The 17,253-nt window shown below is 48.1% G+C and overlaps 2 pseudogenes; one reads left to right on the top strand and one right to left on the bottom strand.

The window, feature by feature from the left end:
• Positions 1–8,616: 8,616 nt before the first annotated feature.
• LOC136483537 (uncharacterized) lies at positions 8,617–10,612 on the bottom strand (annotated as a pseudogene).
• A 3,147-nt stretch (positions 10,613–13,759) lies between these two features.
• LOC136483534 (BTB/POZ and MATH domain-containing protein 1-like) lies at positions 13,760–15,019 on the top strand (annotated as a pseudogene).
• Positions 15,020–17,253: the final 2,234 nt, after the last annotated feature.

Genomic DNA, 17,253 nt, shown 5'->3' with positions numbered 1-17,253 from the left:
ATCCAAGAGCCCATCCCCGCTACTTGCCCCGAGCACTAGGTGATGTATTTTGATGGTGCCCTCAATATCAATGGTGCTAGTGCTGGCATTCTGTTCATTACGCCGACCAAGGATAAGCTTTGATACATTCTCCGAATACATTTTCCGGTCTCCAACAACGCCGCCGAATATGAAGCGTGTCTCCATGGACTCTGTATAGCCATTGAGCTCAGCGTCAAATGCCTCATGGTATATGGAGACTCCACGCTGGTCATCAACCAACTCAACAAAGACTGGTCCTGCCCTAGTGAGAAGATGGACACATATTGTGCCAAAATTAGGAAACTCAAAGGGAAGTTGTACAGTATTGAGTACCACCACGTGGTATGAGATCAAAATCAGCTCGTTGACCACCTATCTAAGATAGGCTCTTCTCGTGCCGTGATTCCGCTGGGGGTCTTCATTCAAGACCTCTTTATGTCATCTATAAAGGAAGAGAAGGAAGTTCAAGAGATTCCCCCCCGTCGAACAGTTGGTACTTACAGTACCTTCATCGGCCGCCGACTGGAGAAAACAGTTCATCAAGTACCTCACCAGCGCTGACATACCCGCTGACAAGACTAAAACCGAACACCTAATCTATCAAAGCAAGCATTACATGCTGGTGGACGGGAACTTGATGAGGCAAAGTGCCAAGGAAAGGATACTACAGAGATGCATCACCTAAGAAGGAGTGAAACTACTTCTTGAAATTCACTCTGGTTCCTGCGGCAACCACGCGGCCTCATGAAACCTAGTCAGCAAGGCTTTCTGAGCTAGTTTTTACTAGCCCACGGCAATCACCGATGCAGAAGACCTCGTCTGATATTATGAAGGATGCCAATTTTTCGCCAAGCAAATACACGTGCTGGCACAAGAACTGCAGACCATCCCAGCTTCCTGGCCTTTTGCATGCTAGGGACTAGACATGATCAGGCCTTTCAAGCCAGCGCTAGGTGGTTTTTGGTACATGTACGTCGCCATCGACAAGTTCTCCAAGTGGATCGAATACAAACCGCTTGTTTCGGCTACTACAAAGAAGGCAGTCGAGCTCTTCGAAGATATCATGCACAAATTCGGTCTCCCGAACAGCATTATCACCGACCTTAGAACTACATTCACTGGTCATCATTTTTGGGACTTCTACAAAGACCGATGCATCTCCATCAAATACATCTTCGTTGCCCATCCTAGAGCCAATAGCCAGGTCGAACGGGCGAACATCATGATCCTTGATGCCCTCAAAAAGCGGCTATATCAGAAAGAGGAAAAGCATCCAGGTAGATGGCTCAAAGAGCTCCCAACTATGGTCTAAGGACTACGCACTCAAGCTAGTTGCAGCACCGGTGTGTCTCCATATTTCTTGGTCTATGGCTTAGAAGCCATACTACTAGCGGACATTGCCTTCCGAGCACCTATGGTAGAACATTATAATGAAGAGCAAGCCGCAGCTATTCGGACAGAGGACGTCGACAGGGCCAAAGAAGAATGCTTGATCACCTGCATCTGCACAACCAAATACCTAGAAGGCTTATGAAGATATTACAACCGCAACATCAAAGGTCGTTCATTTACTGTCGGTGACCTCGTTCTTCGTAGAAAACAGAAAACTGAAGGGATGCACAAACTCTCCTCCCCTAGGAAGGGCCTTACATGGTTAAAGAGGTTACCCATCTAGGGTCTTATTGGCTATGCAACTTGGACAGAATCGATATCCCCAATTCATGGCACATCGAGCACCTTATACGTTTCTATCCTTGAAACTCTCCAGATATGTATTCTTCACTCCATAATGAATGAAGTTTTGGTCGCCATAATTTGTCTCTATTATTTCTCCATTACGATTTAATCTCCATTTGCGGTCGCCAACTCTAAGTTACTCCTTAACAAACTCCAACACGTGATCTCCATAAATGCTCTGCCACATTTCTCCATATCTCTAAGATATTTTGCCAACCGCCAAGCAGCACACGTTCTGCTCTATGTTCTTTGAAGAAGACCCAGTCTCCAATCTCTCCCTACACGTGCAATGGGCTCCGCGCTCTGCGTTATGGGTGGTTGGCTATGGTTCCTTGGTCATGCCTGTTCCTCCTACACGTGCACGGGCTCTGCGCTCGACGTTATGGACTATGGGCTAGCCAAGGCCATGAGCTTAGTAATGAACTAACTGCTCGAACACTACTTATACTATGTATAATTGTGTTAGGGTTAACACTACAATGATTTTTCAACGAAATATTGGCAAACTGCATAAACATGCAAATGTCACTTTACAACATTTATACATATACATAAATGTCTATCTACGCCCTTGCACATTTTAACTACCCTCTCTAGTTGTTACAGATCACTCTCCGAGCAGGTCATTGGGCTTGGCCATCGCCGTCCATCTCGCTGAACAGGTCGACGTCGTCGACTAGTTTCTTCGCTTCGTCCTCCACCTCATCTTCTAGCTGCTGATGCTCCATCGTGCCCGTCCCTCTAGCGAATCTGGCCCCTATTGCTTGAAGGTCAATGACAGGGTAGTGGGACCGGACCACCGCTTGGGCATGTGTAATGGCGGTGATGGTGGCGTCCCGGTTGAAGCTTTTGAAGTTCTCCCATGCCGCCTTGCACCTATCAATGATGGTGTCTAGACACGGCGGCCTACCGTCGGGCTGAGGAGCCACCTCCATGTCGACACAGTCGAGCATCGGCTTGACTCTGGCAACTATAGTGTCGAGCTTGTTCCTTTGGGTTTTGGCCTCCTGCTCTAGCACATCGAACTGCGCCTTGGCCCTCTAACGGTAGTCTATAGGCTTCACAAGGGTCCGTCAAGCAAAGAAATTAGTCTAGTAGTAACTCCGACCACGAAGTACTTACCTTTTAGCTCCTCGACCAACTTCTTTGCCTGCCCAGCCATCTTCTTCTCCTCCTCCTAGAGTTGACCGACGACTTGGCGTAACTAGCCGAGCTCCGCACCTTGCTCTACAAGCATAACGGCCGTCAGCAACAATAAGACTTCAGCAATGCAAAGTAAATTTGCCGATCCGCCATACCTATTTTCTACTCGCAGACGTTTCTTAGCTACTCAGACTTACGCTCTAGCTGCTCAGAAACACTCATCAGTTGCTCAAAGACAGTGGCCACTTGCTCAGACCTGCCCCACAACTGCTCAGACACGGTCGCTAGCTGCTCGGATAGAGCCCCCTTTTGGTATTCCAGATCCCGCACGTTAGCCTCGACAAGATCCCACTGCGTTGGGCCCTCTAGACGTTTTTCTCCATGAGCTTCATCACCTCCTTTAGCTTTGCATTCTCCTCGGCGAGGGGCTCCATCCTATTGATCTGCTATCACCGTTGTTTGGTAGTTCGGGCTATGCCCTGCAAAAGCACCAAGATGATGAAAAACTCCAATCTCCAACGTCAAAGATGAACATTGATGACACAATGCTAACCTTGATCTGCTTCATCACTGTCAAAAGGGTGGACTCTAGCCTCTTGAGCTCCTAGGTGGTGTCCTCCTCCTCAACGACCACCACTTCGTCGCCCCGCTTGCGGAGGATTCGGACGGCTTGAGGTCGTGATTCCTAACGCTCGATCACTTCCACCTCATCCTCCTCCTCCATAGCTGGTGGCACCACCTGGGGCCTTGGTAGCCGCACGGCACAGCTGACCACGCCCTTCGATGTCTCTGGGAGAGCCGCCTGCTCCCCTAGTTCCACCGATTCCTCCGCCCCCAACTTCGGCGCAGTGTCAGCAACTCTAGCGTTTGCCTCCGAAGACCTGGCAGCTCCCGTCGTTGCCTCGGACATCGCCGCTGGCTTGTCCACTGTCGACGCCAACCATTCTCTGCCACCAAGTTCATCATCAACGGCGGTTGACTCCTCCACAGGCCACTAAGCACTCGGGGACTTCGGGATGGGGTCTGGTGGCATTGCTTCCATGTTGGGGCTACCCCTAGTTGCTCGCTAGTCTAGATGGACAGATTCAAATCCTCCATACGCCTCGCTCTACATTAGTTTGCTCATCAATCGCCACAAGAGATAAAGATACGACAGCAAATATAAGTCCAAGGCAAGGATACTTACGTGTTGGCCTCCTGGTGCACTTTTTTGAACCGGTGATGCCTACTCGAGCCCCGAGGCATGGCCCTAGGGTCGACCAGCATGCCCTGAGGTTGAGGTCTCACGGCCTCCGTCGTTAGCCTCTCTTCCGCCTACTACTGCTCGGGGACTCCCTTCGCCTACTGCTCGTGGACTTTCTCTCCTCCCTTTGATTGTACCTCCGTGCGCGTGTTGCACGGAGGTGCTTCAGTGCTCAGAGGAGGAGCCACAAGAGCCCCATCGTCATCTGACCACTCAGACATCGTCGCACTTTGCGTCCAAGTGGTCTAGTCACCGCCAAGCAAGATGCTGACTGACTTGCGGGGAGCAGCACTCGCTGTTTTCCTCTTCTTCTAGGCCAGCTCATCTACCGCTGCCCTCTTCCCCTGAACTTTCTCCAAAACTAGGGCGGGACTCTCCGTCTGACCAGCGTCCATGCCTCTAGACTTCGATGAGGCGCTGATGGCACCTTTCTCAAGCTGTGTTGTTGGCCGAGCATCCACTGCCCTTGGCCAATTGTCCCTTGGCATGTCTGAGAAGTACGTCGCTCGTTCCTGCGAATGGATCTTTCCACAAGTGAATCAGTTTACTGCTCGACAATGCTATAGGATAAAAAGGATCCAGAACAAACAATTGAGACTTTTACCTGAGGAGGCAGATTCATGCAGTTAAAGGCTCTCGTCTGCCCGGACACGCTAAACGAGGCATTTAGAGCGAATAGCCCTGTGGCTCACTCTAGCACATCATCCTTTGACAGCCTCTCTGTCCCCTCCCGGGTGCCGTCGGTGTCCCCCTTGAAGTCAAAACCCACGTGGGCCCTCTACTTGCAGGGCTAGACACAGCGCACTATGAAGCTCGCTGCCACCAACCCCCCATTCATCTTCATGCCCTTTATTAGGCCGAGGAGCTACCTCACCTGCTCCATGTCAACACTGCTCGGCCTCTCTGACCAGCTCCTCTCGTTCTCCAAAACGTGGTCGACATCGCAGCGGATGGTGGGATAGCTCTGCTTCATGTAGAACCACCTGGCATTCCGCCCCTTCAGCGAGGTGTTCAGCGGTACAGTGATGTACTCGTCCACCATTCCATCATGAAGTTGAAGATAAATGCCACCGACCACCTTGGAACCGCCACCACCCTTCTTCTTCAGCCAGAACAGATGATGGAAGAGGTTGAAGTAGGGAAGAACTCTGAGATATGCCTCACAGAAGTGGATAAAAATTGAGATTTGCAAGATAGTGTTTGGGTGGAGATTGCATAGAGTAACTCTCTAGAACTCCAACAGGCCCCTCAAGAAATGATGAATGGGAAATCCTAACCCGTGCCAAAAATAATCTTCAAAAACTACTACTTCGTCTGTATGCGGCATCGAGAAGGGCTCACCATTGGCTGGTCACCATTCGGCGGTGACACGGTCAGAAAGGACGCCCGCCTCCACCATCCTAACGATCTCCGCCTCCCCCATGTTCGACGACACCCACTCGTTGTCCCGGCTGGCTCCGGCGGTTGCCTTCTTCGGGTTTCCAGCTCCCCTCTTTGGCGCCATCTCTCAGATCTAGTTTGGGATTGGCAGCGGAAGCGTGTGTGAATGAGAATCTAGAAGTGCGAGGGCTGAGGAGGAAGACGAAGAGGCGAAGTGGCAAAGGTGGGAGCGCGGGGTGCGGCGGCGTAGTTATAAAGCACTCCCCCACCTTTTCGCATTCGAGGGTTTTTGGGAAACCACTCTATGATTTGTGCCTCTCTGAATTCTCTGAAACAGTGTGGTGGGCCGTTACTTGGGCTTTCACACACCTGAGCCCATATCGTCTATTTATCGCCGCAATTTGTTACTACTCACCGAATATTCGTCAACGTCTCCGCCATCTATTCTAGCTCAGTAATTACTACTGTACAACCATTACTCTGGTTTTTTCTCTATGATTTGTTTTCTCTAAGATTTCCACTTGTGGCTCGGGGACTGCGTCAGCAGTACGACTTGGTTTCTCACCGCATTAGGGACTTTCTTCTGTTGACTGCTGTTTTTGACCTTGGCACCACGTGACAACGCCACCTACTGTCAGGCTCGGGGACTAAGTGGGCACACTGCATCTTATGGTGAATGTGCTTTTCTCATCTCAGGGCTACGCCCGGGGACTGGCTACCTGCTCGGCTGGTTTTTTGCTTTTCTTCTACTTTAGACCCTGGCACCACGTGACTACGTCACCTACTGTCAGGCTCGAGGACTAAGTGGGCGCACTTCACCTAGCGGTGAGTGTGTTTGCTTTACTCTTGAAGACTCCGTGCCTCCTGAAGTTGAAGACAACTATCTCCCTTTCTCGTGGACGGACTCTAAGTGGGCACACTTGGTCCACTACGGGGAAATTTTCGATTTTGAACTTGAGCTCCTTACATCCTTATGGCAAGCCTTACTTAGGATACACTGCTCGGCGAGGGTTCACAGCTGCTCGTCGACGGTTCGCACTGCTCGACGATGGTTCACACTGCTCGGCAACGGTTCACACTGCTCGACGATGATTCATAGCTGCTCGGCGATGGTTCACACTGCTCCGTGATGGTTCATAGCTGCTCGGTGATGGTTCACACTGCTCGGTGATGGTTCACAACTGCTCGACAACTTATCATGGTGGTCAGACCATGAGTTTGACTGCTAGGCTTTGTTCGCACCTATTCGGACAAGCTCAAGACAACATTGCACAACAGATATAAGGCGCTCGGGGACTAGCTGTGGGGGGTACGACCCCGGATACCCATGACAGATCACATGGGTTGCGCCCCTAGGGGCGGCCCAGCCCATAAGACGAAGCCTTGCGGGGCACAACGTTGCTCGGCGTGTCCCGTAAGACACCGGGAAGATATCCTGAAGATGCTACGAGATCTGTTAGGATACGTATGATCCCTTGAATCCTGTAATCTGTTATTACTTTCCGATTATTTCCTACATCTAACCGACTTGTAACCATGTCGCCCGAACTATAAAAGGTGAGCAGGGACCCCCCTCCAAACATACGCAATATTATACGATAGCCAATACAATTCAATAGACTATAGGAGTAGGGTATTACGTCGTGCTGACGGCCCGAACCTGTCTAACTCGTGTGTCTCTGTTGCCTTCTTGTTCTCGATTACACGCATATTTGCCGATCAATCTACCTTCGTGGGATACCCCTCGGAGGACTGCCGATAATATTCTGTCGACAAGTATTTTTCAGCGAACAAACAATGTTTTCCTCTCACAACAAATCAGCATAAGCCAAATTTCAGCAAAACAAACAGAGTTTATTCTTTCTCTCTCTTACATTTGCATTAGGAACCCTATCCTATTTCTTTTTTTCCTACATCCTTCCGCCTCTAGATTGGCTAATCGATACGTGCGTGTATATTTCCATGCGATTGGGTCTATTTTCTTAAGTACCCAAAGATTGGGAGTTGTGATAGGAAGTTGTTGGAGAATATTTTTTTCAATCTTGCCAAAAAGTTATCAGTGGGAGTGAGTTTTTGAAAATCTTGGTCTTGGAGATGCTTTTAGTATCTGAAAGGCAACGGTGTGTTTATACCTTGTGATAGGTAGATATTTGGGCCAAACGGTGGGCCCATGATGGCCCGAATGGGGGCTTATGGGTATGTTAGTTCGCCTGGATAATCAGGACTGGTTCGTATGAGTTTCGACAGGCGAGAAGAGGACGGTCTTGTAATTGCAGTTTGCTGTGTTTGGTTCTATTTCCTAGCAGAGACAGGCTAAATAGGGATATTCAGCATGTTCGCTTGGTCGTAAATGATCATAAATTTTCAGTCAGAACAGTATTTTTCTCTCACACCAAACTAGTCAGCAGTAATAATCTACGATCATATACGATCGTTTCAGCCCCAGCCGAACAGACTGCTTATTTGTTTGTTTGCCTGTACATGTAGTTATGGTCACCTAGAGTAGGGAGGGAGTGTAACGTTGAGATCTCTCCCTTGACCCTTCTCCCTCCGGGTTCCGGAGCCGTGGAGATTGCATCTCACCTCGACGAAGTTGGACTCTCTTCTTGCAAACATTTTTACAATGGGCTTATTGGATACACACCATTGCAATTTTCATGATTTTGAAACACACCACTACAATTCGCCTAATTGGGCTGGTGCCATTACAATTCTGCTAGAGTTTGAAATACGCCATTGTCTACGCTCCATGCCGTCTTGGACCCACTGTTAGGGCTACAGGAGGCCACCATATTTGCGTATGGACCTTTCTGCCCTCCCGTGAAAGGATAATGTCCCGACGCCGGCTGTTATCTGAAGTGAAGCACTTGGGTTTGCCATTCTCTCATTTTGTTTAGTTTATTTATGAATCAACTTCAGTACATGCAATGCACATTTGGCGCATAGTTCCCAGAACATGCAGTGACATGTCAAGCGCACATGCTACATTCTAGAAATAAAGATGGAAACATGTAATGCACATACGGTACATAGTTCACATAACATGCATTTTCATCATTCCAGAAATAAAAATGGAAACATTCCATCGGTCCACATCCATAGTTCTCAAACATTGTACTTAACATCCATACAGAGGACACCATTCTAGTTGCATAGTTCCCAAACACATCAGGTCACTTACAAAGCACATGTTGGTTCGCTTGGACTAGCAAAAGCCATAGATAACACTTCAGGTCACTAAGACCAGCAAATGCACAACAAAACACATCATCTAATCCACGCCGAGCCAGCTGTTGAGGCTTCTCACCACTCTTGCTTCAGGAGCAGTTGCAGCCTTCAGAAGCTTCTTCTTTACAGGAGTCTTCTTCTTCTTTGGCGCTTGCTTGGTTGCACTTGTCTTCTGATTTTTCTTGGGTGCTTGCTTGGTTGCACTTGTCTTCTGCTTTTTTTTGGTGTCTTGCTCGGTCCTTCATCATCTTGCCTCACCCTATATGAGATGGCTATCATTTAGACATTCCTTGCCCATTTACATTCACAAGCAAATCAGAAATAAGAAATGTACCTTTTAAGTGATGCAAGCGTAGCTGCCTCATCAACACCATCATCATCTTCTGTTGGTTCAGCAAGTTTGCAGGTCTTCTCAAAGTGCCCATAGCCTTTGCACCTTTTGCATCTCACTTTCTTTTTGTTTGCCCTTTCTTCCATACTCCCTCTAATCATGACCACTCTAGGTCTGCCTGCTGCCCTCTTCTGCAGTGCTGGGTGCAGTTTATATCCTAGCTCCACCTCAGGCCAGTCAGCCCTATCAGGCATGGGTGGAACTATATCTGCATATGCTGCTTTGAACCTGGCCACAGAGTAGTATTCATGCACAAAATCCTTGATTTCCAAGCCTCTGTTGGACAAGATCCAAGCAAGTGCATGTCTACAAGGTTTTCCTGTGACCTGCCATTGCCTACAGCCGCAACAATGATTGACTAGGTCCACTGTATGCCTTTTGGTGTTGTTCCACTCATCAAGCAAGGTCACCTCAGCAAAATCCTCATCACTTACTGCAACTTTGACGACCTTCAAGTGTTTGCTAATTAGGTTCAGTTCCTTGATGACACTAGGCAAAATGCCTTCTCCCAATTCTCTACCAACCTTTGTCCTAAGATACCTCTTCTCCATTATCATCTCCCTAAGCCCATCAACTAACTCATGTATGAGCAGCCCTTTCATGTCCCTCACCTGACTATTGAAGCTCTCTGACACATTGTTTGTCAGATAATCACATTTGCTGTCCTCGGAGAAACCAGCCCTGTACCAGATTCGGTTGTGGTGATCTTGCAAGTACTTGATTGCATCAGGAGCAAATTCATATATCTTCTTCAAGTGCCACTTGAACAGCCCTTCAGTGTAGCTTCTAGCAGCTGGATAGAGATGAGTTGTGAAAACATCTCCTTTGTAATGCTTCATGAAGTTGGAATATAAATGCCTCATGCACTCCCTGTACTCAGCCTCAGGAAACACTGCACCAACTGCTTTCTCCAAGCCCTTACATGCATCAATACAAATCACTAGTCCTTTTGGGCTCCCAACAGCCCTTCTCAAATGATGCATAAACCACTTCCAGTTGTCCTCATTTTCATAATAAAAAATAGCATAAGCAATGTAGTATAACCAGTTATGTCCATCAACCCCTGTAGCAGATGCTAACTGTCCTGTGTATTTACCATTTAGACTTGATGCATCTACACCAATGAATGGCCTACAACCAGTTATAAACCCATCCACACATGGTTTGAGAGCTACAAATATCCTCTTAAACCTCATTTTCTTGCCTACTTTCTCCACATCTATCTCTACAATGCTACCTGGACATGTTATATCCATCTGAGCTTTCCAATTAAATAGCAATTTGAATGACTCTTCATATTTACCATGAATATGTTGCAGTGCTAGCTGCACACCTGAATAAAGCTTGCTGTACTTGAGCTTTATCCCATAATCTCCCTCAACCTTCTCCTTGGCTGCCTTCAGACGCTTGCTTGGATTCTTCTTCAACCATTCTTTCAGTCTATCTGACACCCATTCTTGAGAAGGCATTTTGTTTACAACAAGCTTCATGGTTGGACAATCGTGTTCAAAAGGTAGGGTCTTAATCTGAACAAAAGACAAGCATGAATAAGTAGTATGCACAACCAAACTGAATTTAATTAAAAAAAACAAACTGAATTTAATAACAAGGATATAGAATTGTTTATACCTGTATAGTTTTCTGATCATGAATCCTTGAAGCATGAATACGTCAAGGATAGCCAGGGTGCTTACACCTTGCAATATACCTAGTAGGGTCAGTCTTGATGCCAGGAGCAAGCTCAAAACCTTTCTTCACTGCATAGTGCCTCACTGCTTTCCTGAAGGTGATGATGTCAGGAAATAAGGCACCCTTCTCTATTCTTGGGTTCTCAGGATCATGTAAGACCCTTATCTCATCAGGATCTGCATCAGTAACCTCTGCCTCAGCAGGAACAATTTGATTGGCAGCATTAGTAGGCATAGATGAATCTGTTTGTGCATTCAAAGATGGCTGTGCAGGTGGAATTGTAATGTACATATGCTCATCATCGACGCCAACATACTCTTCTTCATTATCAAAGATGTCATGCTCTTCTTCGGCAACACATTGGAATTTGTTAGGCATTGTTGGATTAGGCTGTGGTTCTGGATCAGTAGGTTCTGGTGGTTCTGGATCAGTAGGTTCTGGTGGTTCTAGATCAGTAGGTTCTAGTGGTTCTGGACCAGGCTACATTCCTAGATCAGGAAGGATAAGGTCTAGTTGTAGTTCAGTATAAGTAAAAGGCTTTAGTAATGGATTTATGTCATCTGGAAGCGCACACAGGGGTTGTTCCCACAAAAACATCCTAGGACAAAACAAAGGATAATAAAATAGTCATGGCTGAATTGGAACACTAAAAATAAGGAACGCAAGAACACTATCTTAGATACTAGCGAGAAAAGTAACATTTGTCCAAAGGAAACTAAAAAAACAGCACCATTTTTTATCATTTTTTAATTCATAAAATTCAAAAGTAAACCATGTACCCCCACAGTGCTCTTCCAAACATCAGCTTATAAGAGAATCAACTTCAGATTTCGCAATCACTGTTTTTTTTTTTGAACCTAGAATCACTGAATTGACACAAAGGGAAAGGGAGAATCGCTGCGAAAGCCTGAAGACCATCCCTCGCGTAAAAAATACAGAAGCCAAGCAGCCCCAATTGGTAGATCCACTCCTGCTTCCCAATCCCCCAACCCGTCAGGCTACTGGACCGCAACCAGTAGCCCCTATTCGACAGACGCGGAATCAACCAGCCCGCCCGTGCCTGCACCCGCGCTGCCGCTCGCGTCACCGGCGCGCTCCCCGCCCGCACGGCCGCTCCCGTAGCCGGCGCGCGCCCCGCCTCCCCGCTCCCCACCGCGTCTGGCCGCTCGCTCGCTCGCACGGACGTGGAATTGCGTTGTGCCGTCCCTCGCCGCTAGCCCGCCCGCCCGTGCTTCCACCCGCGTCACCATCCTCAGCTAGTATGGGTGCTACTTCGAAACAGCGTACCTGGTGCCGTCCGTGGCCGAACAATCGGTGACCTCGGGCGCCGCCGCCGTTGTCGCAACGTGCACCATCGCCGCGCTACTGGTCTGCTGCCACAGCCCACTCGACCTTCATGGATTGTGGAGCCCCACTCCTCCTCCGCCGGAGACCAGGTCCGCTGCCGCCGCCGCCGCCAACCGCCTCGCAGTCGCTCTCGAGTTCTAGGGTTAGGGATTGGGTTGGAGAAGGGAGTGAGGAATGCGGAGTCGGGGACGGCGAACAGAAAGACGCGTCGCGCGTCGGCGGTCGCGGCTTATCCTTTTGTGTGGCATGAAGGGCAAAAGTGGCAATACGAAAATACAACAGCTCATGAAAATTGTAATGGCAAAAGTGGCAAAAGTCAGTCGTAAATAGTGGCGTATTTCAAGCTCTTGCGAAATTGTAATGGCACCGGCCCAATTAGATGAATTGTAGTGGTGTGATTCAAAATCGTGAAAATTGCAATGGTGTGTATCCAATAAGCCCTTTTTACAAACGGGTTGAAGACACATGTCGTTCCACGGTGGTCGAGACCTTCACACTGCGTCCGCATGCTCGCTCTTTCTTCTCTCTGCTGCGCGCGCGGGTGGGAATGGCGGCGACTGTTGCGGGACCGAGCCCGCCGGCACCGACGCCAGCGGCGGCGAGGTGGTGAACAATAAAGGCAGCGCGCGTGATGCTCCCCATGCGCTCATGGCTAGGAATGGTGTCGCCTGTGGCGGGACCCAGCCCACCGGCACCGGCGCCGATGGCCGCTGTTTGCAAGGTGTCCCAGCCGGCGACGCCGCCTCCCGTCGTGCAGGGCGTCAGGGCGGGAAGACGTGCGGTGGCTAACTGAGGCCGGCCGGCAATGGAAGGCCGTGGCATTGGACTCGACAGAGATGCGCCCGCGTTCGCGTCGTCGAGAGGAGCGGTGGGTGAGAGAAGATTCAGGAGGTGATGGAAACAGCCGCCGCTGCATGGAGCAGACCAGGCCAGAGAGAAATGAAGCTTGATTTCTTTTTTTTTTATGCTGACTCGCGGGTGCTTTAAGCACTGCGTTGCCCAGGCCCAGACGCGTCCAGGCAAATAAACATGGGCCGGTATAGGTGGCGGGCCTGTCCGAGAAGACCATCAAGGCAACAAACACGCCCTAAGTCACGAGGACGCGCGGCCATCACTCTTTCGCTCTCTCCCCAAGTGTAAAAAAAAAAAAAAAAAATGCTGGGAGCCCTAGGCGACGAGGAACGGGGAACAACAAACGGTCGGCGGTCGGCAGCTGCCGGCGGAGGCTTGTCAGAGGCAAGGCGCAAGACGCTGCTTTACTGAGGAGCCTTAAGTTTATTGAGGCACCGACGAGAGTACGGAGCCACCACCAAGCCCGCCGACGGCCCACCCCTACCAGTCTTCCACAACGATTTGTTGAAAATGTGAGTATTTTCGCGTGGTTTTCGTCAGTTTTTCTTACAATTAAGGGGTTTCTATCTTGTGAATCGGTGTTATTTACACCCTAATAGTGCTAGGGAGCAGTAGGACACAGACATTCTGGGCTCTGGTTTTATTGAGTTCAAGCTTGACTACGAGCAAACCCAGCACCTCGCCACTGGGGACTTCGTGAGCTTCGGTAACTTCTCTGCTGGGGGTTACTTGTGGAGGATTAACTGCTACCCCCCGCGGGGGCGACATAAACGGCAACAACGAGCACTTATCTCTCTACCTGGAGCTTGTGAGCAAATCGAAGAAGTTCGAAGCCATCTTTGATGCTTTCTTGGTGGGCAGAGATGGCAAGCTATGTTCTCCCAATGATAGGTGCTTGGACACTTTGTAGCTAGTAGAGAAGGACACTTTCCAGCTAGTAGAGACAGAGTGGGGATGGGATCAGTTCATGAAGCGAAGTGAGCTTGAGTTGTATGTGATGAATGACATGGTCACAATTGTGTGCGGGGTCATAGTTATGCATGACAGTACCTTGCCTGTGCTGCCGCCATCCAATTTACCCAAGCCACTTGGGTCACCTGCTGGATTGCACTTTGGGAACAGACGTGTCATTCATCGTGGGTGGTGAGACGTTCCATGCTCACCGTGCTGTGCTTGCAGCTCGATCACCAGTCTTCAGTGCGGAGCTCTTTGGCCCAATGGCTGACGCCACGATGCCATCCATCACGCTGCAGGACATTCACCCTGCAGCATTCAAAGTTATGCTTCGGTTCATGTACACAGATGCCTTGCCTCCAGATGATGAGGTTGGATATTCTCCTGCTGAGATGTTGCAACATTTGCTTGCCGCGGCTGACAGATTTGCACTGGACCGTCTGAAGGTTTTATGTGAACTGAAGTTATGGGACAACACCTCTGTGAAGACAGTTGCTTCTGCTTTAGCTTGCGCTGAGACATACAACTGTCCAAAGTTGAAGAGAAAGTGCATAAACATTTTTGCTGTGCAGGAAAATTTCTACAAGGCAGTGTTCACAGATGGTTTCGCCATGTTGTTGCAGAAATTCCCAGCTCTTGCTGCTGAGCTGAGAAAGAGGGAGGGGAAGGGGCATATCCGGATATAAAACACTTAAATTTCCAATATATATAGTTCAGAAGTTCGACTATATATTTATTGAAGTATTTTGGAATGACAGTGAGCATATCTTGATTCCTTTGGAGCATATTAGAATATGAAGCACTTGATGAACAGAGAGCATGTTCTTATAGTTATACTTCTTGCATTGTTGCACGAAGTTGCTGCCAACTGATATATGCAGTCTCGGTGAAGTTGCTACCAAGGGATATATGCAATCCCAATGAAGTGGCTGCCAAATAATATATGTAGTGCTTAGTGATTTAGCTGCTAAAGTGCCAAATTTAAGCGTCGCAACGCAAGGTGGATGATAATGACAGACAGCTAATAATGTGCAAATCTGTGGAGGTTTATGCTACAGTGATAGCCTATTTTGTTCCTTTGGGGTTTCCTTTTGCTCTTGGAGTTGTCCTGTCCTGAACCTGGCTTGTTCTGTAAAGCTTTCAAGATGTTTCCTTTTGCTAAGCTGATATGGTCCTAACTATGTTTGGCCTTAGTTAATTGAATACTACATGATCTGTAAGTATGTTGGAATTTAAGTATTTATGCATCACAATTCTGTTGCATTTGCATTTTTATGGTTCTTATGTCCTGCTGATGCTTGATTCATTTGAAAACTGAAAGAAATAATACCTATATGTGACTTGGAGGCTTAGGCAACACTCTGCCTTGTATAGCTTTTACATACGACTGCCCATCGTCACGTAAGGTATCACAAGGACCTTGTTTCTATCAGGTATCAGCATTTGAATTAGAATGGGTGCTGCTCAATATGTCACCATTTCGAAATGCAGCTAGTGTTATGGTATATCTCCACGTGTTCTTTACTGTTCGATTCATTTGAAAACTAAAATTTCAAATTTGTGGAACCTATGTTGATGGCTTCTTATCCAGTACAATGTGTCTGTTTTCTGTCCTTCGTAGCTCTGGCATGCTCCCCTTCCATCCAGACATAGTGATGCATCTAAATTAAGCTTGTGACTTGGTTGCCTGTACTGTACTGTCTAAATATTTCTTCATGGTTGAAATTAAAGAACTTCCATATGACAGTATTAATTGCCCCTGTTAACTGAGGGGTACCTGACCATAAGATAAGGAAGAGGCCAAGCAAAGCATTGAGGCATTGTGATATACAGTGGCTTGAACTTATCTATGCCAACTGTGTTGAAATCTGAAGGAGCGTGGATATTGAGTCGATCAAGTTAGGGTGCACAAATTATCAACTTCTGTGGAACTACAGAATTTTGCATCTGTTGTTTTTCTTATGTTTGGTCGAGTGCTACTTCCTCGCTGTTCTATTTGTTGGAATTTGCAGTCAACGGAGTTTGCATTTCCTGAAATTTTTTTTCCCAATTTTTTGAGAGGAATAAGCCCGAAACTGTTCTCCTTGATGAGTCTAGGTATGGGATAAAATCATAAATTGAACCGACTAACATATCTCATGCGTTTAAAAATTAGGTGGGAGCATACCAAAATTATGAATTATCGTCCACAGAGGCATCGGATAAAATCATAAATTGAATGCAAAATTTGGTTTGCCCATGCATTGGACGGACACACACTTAGTTAAAGAAATGAAACTGGATGCATTAAGAAGGTTTGTTGTCCATAGTGTCAAGGAAAACCATGGAAGTGCCACTGCCACTGACGGTGAGGGCCTGTTTGGCTAGGGGTCACTAAAGTTAACTTTAGTTATTTTTAGTCACTAAAATGCCAAACACGCTGACTAAAAAGGGTCACTAAAGTTTAGTGGCTTTTGTCACTAAGGGGTAGCTAAAAATGACTAAAAGTGATCCTAGATGACTTTACTCTCTTTCTCTCTCCTCTCCTTTTTCATTTTTAGGCTAATTTAGGACGAATAATAAAAATGAACTAGATGCATGCGTGTAAGGCACTCAGTCTGCATGGAAATATGTCATGCCGCACCTCACCTCAGTCGTCGAACAATTTGATCCTCTTTGTCACCGGCGTGCTACTCTCCGCCTCCGTGGCATCACCGCCATCCTTCGCAGCAACAGCACCGGAGCCTCGCCGCCCCTCTTTCTCTTCCAGCCAGGTTTCGAAGAACTCCATGATCTCCTGGAACTCTTGGGCGTCCTCCGACGCCAGGTCGAACACCTGATGCCCCAGGTCCCTCATCTTGTTGAGCCTCTCGATCTTGGCATCGTGTCGCGTCGTCATCCTTCTAGGCACGCAACAGGCCGATTTCTTCACCATGGAAGTGTAACGCATCACGCAAAAAGATATGCCGGCAGGGGAGGCCATCACGCTCCATCTTCCGGCAGCTGCACTTGATGACATCGCCAGAGCACTGGTTGAAATGCCACGGTGTAGAAGTAGAACACATCGCCGGATGCAGCATCGGGTAGTTGTGCCTTGCGACATGACGATGATGTCGAAGCTGCCCAGCATCTTGATCTCCTCGCATAGGAGGTAGAAGTTGGCCGACGTGAATAGGCGCATGGCGTGCTACTCCAGGCTCCGGTGCTTGGTGGTGAGCACCAGCCGGGACCTAGTTGCCCGGTGGTCGACCACTCCACCAGTTGATCCAACAGCCAATTGGGCCCTTGA

Source organism: Miscanthus floridulus, chromosome 1 (genome assembly GCF_019320115.1).
Source record: "Miscanthus floridulus cultivar M001 chromosome 1, ASM1932011v1, whole genome shotgun sequence".
In the NCBI taxonomy this organism is placed as follows: Eukaryota; Viridiplantae; Streptophyta; class Magnoliopsida; order Poales; family Poaceae; genus Miscanthus; species Miscanthus floridulus.
The sequence above is the reverse complement of the archived record's forward strand: the minus strand, read 5'-3'. Positions and strand labels throughout refer to the sequence as shown.